The sequence below is a fragment of the Propithecus coquereli genome, unplaced genomic scaffold (assembly GCF_000956105.1).
Source record: "Propithecus coquereli isolate 6110/MARCELLA unplaced genomic scaffold, Pcoq_1.0 Scaffold76, whole genome shotgun sequence".
Taxonomy (NCBI): domain Eukaryota; kingdom Metazoa; phylum Chordata; class Mammalia; order Primates; family Indriidae; genus Propithecus; species Propithecus coquereli.
Genome location: NW_012153729.1, coordinates 1842009 through 1844290, shown reverse-complemented (window position 1 = coordinate 1844290; position 2282 = coordinate 1842009). Strand labels below are relative to the sequence as shown.

Below are 2282 nucleotides of genomic sequence, written 5' to 3'. Positions count from 1 at the left end.
GCTATCCAATTTTTCCAGCACCATTTATTGAATAGGGATTCTTTTCCCCAATGTATATTGTTATCTGCTTTGTCAAAGATCAATTGGCTGTATGTGGATGGTTTTGTAACTGGGTTTTATGTTCTGTTCCATTGGTCTATGTCTCTATTTTTGTGCCAATACTATGCTGTCTTGGTTACTATAGCCTCATAGTATACTAATAGTTTGAAGTATGGTAATATGATGCCTCCTGATTTGTTCCTTTTGCTTAAAATTTCTTTGGCTATTCTGGTTCCACACAAAGCATAGAATTATTTTTTTTTCTAGATCTGTAAAATATGACATGGTATTTTGATGGGGATTGCATTGAATCTGTAAATCACTTTGGGTAGTATGGACATTTTAAAAATGTTGATTCCACCAATCCATGATTATAATATGTTTTTCCACTTGTTTGTATCATCTGCAATTTCTTTCCTCAGTATTTTGTAGTTCTCTTTGTAGATATCTTTCACCTCCTTGGTTAAGTATATTCCTAAGTATTTCATTTTCTTTGTAGCAATTATGAATTAGGTATTGAGTCTTTGATTTGACTCTCAGCTTGACTGTTATTGGAGTACAGGGATGCTACTGATTTGTGTACATTGATTTTGTAATGTGAGACTTTGCTGAATTCATTTATCAATTCCAGAAGTCTCTTGGTGTAATCTTTGGGGTTTTTTAGTTATAAGATCATATCATCAACAAAAAATGATAGTTTGACCTCCTCTTTCCTGATTTGGATACCCTCAATTGCTTTTTCTTGCCTGATTGCTCTGGCTAGGACTTCCAGCACTGTGTTGAATAGAAGTGGTGACAATGGGCATCCTTGTCTCGTTCCAGTTCTTAGTGGGAATGCTTTCAACTTTTCACCATTCAGTATGATGTTGACAATGGGTTTGTCAAACATGGCTCTTATAATTTTAAGATACGTTCCTTCTATGCCAAGTTTCTTTGAGTGGCACATTCAAGCCATTCATGTTAAGAGATAGAATTGATATGTGTGATGCTGTTCTGTTCATCAGAATGGGTAGTAGCTTGTTGCTTTGTTTTTCTTCTTGTGCTATTGCTTTATAGGAGTTGGGAGCTTTGGCTATTTTGGTGATTTTACACTAGTGGGTATCTATTGTGCTGATTTGTGTATAATGTAGTTCTGAGTAATTCTTGCAGGGCAGGTCTAGTCATGACAAATTCCCTCAATGTTTGCTTGTCCAGAAAAGACAATTTCATCAAATGTGAAATTTAGTTTTGCAGGATACAAAATTCTAGGCTGACAGTTGTTCTGTTTAAGAATATCGAAGATGGGGGCCCACTCCTTTCTGACTTGTAAGGTTTGCACTGAGAATTCCGCTGTCAGTCTGTTGGATTTCCCCTGTAGGTCAGTTGTTGTTTACATCTAGCTAGAATTTTCTCTTTCATTTGGACTTTGGCCAGGTTGATTACCATATGTCTTGGAGATATCTTATTTGCTATGAATCTTCCCAGTGTTTTCTGACCATCTTTTATCTGGATGTTTGTATCTCTGGTGATACTAGGGAAGTTTTTCTCAATAATTCCCTTAAATAGATTTTTCATGCTTTTAGCACTTTTTTCTCCCTCAGGGATACCTATAATTCATGTTTGTTCACTTCACATAGTCCCATATCTCTCTAAATGATAGTTCTTCCTTTGTTATCTTCTCTGTCTCTTTAAATGATTGGGTTAGCTCGAGAGTCTTATCTTCAAGCTCTCAGATTCTTTTTTCTCCTTGGTTTAATCTGTTGTTGAAACTTTCTGCTGTGTTTTGAAGATTCCTAAATGACTCATTTCTTTAAGTTCTATTATATCCTTCCTAATTTTGTCTAGTTCTTTAGTGACTTTTTCATCAGTTTCCTGAAAATTTTTTTGGCTTCATTTTGTTGGTTTTAAACGTTCTCTTCAATTCCATTCATCTCATTTGCCATGCATATTCTGAATTCCATATCTATCATTTTGACAGTTTCCTTGTAGTTAGAGTTCACTGCTGTAGATCCATTGTGATCCCTTGATGGTGTTAATCTGTTTTGATTTTTCATGTTGCCAGGGTTCTTTTGCTGGTTTCTTCTCATCTGAAACCTCTTTTCACAACTCAGGGCTAATAGGTTTGCAGGGCTCCTGTTCCTTTCTGGGACCTCTCCTGCTTGATTAGAGTAAGGGGAGATCCCTAGATGGCACTTTTATTCCCTCTACTCTGGAATGTTGACATGGCAGAAGAGGGGTGTGTGCACTAGAAGCCTGTAATGCAG

General features: G+C 36.4%; 1 protein-coding gene across 1 annotated transcript in view; it reads left to right on the top strand.

Annotated features, from left to right (window-relative positions):
- LOC105824691 (ATP-binding cassette sub-family A member 10-like) overlaps positions 1–2282 on the top strand; it is a 132571-nt gene that overhangs the window by 97841 nt on the left and 32448 nt on the right. The gene's annotated exons all lie outside the window — the stretch shown is intronic.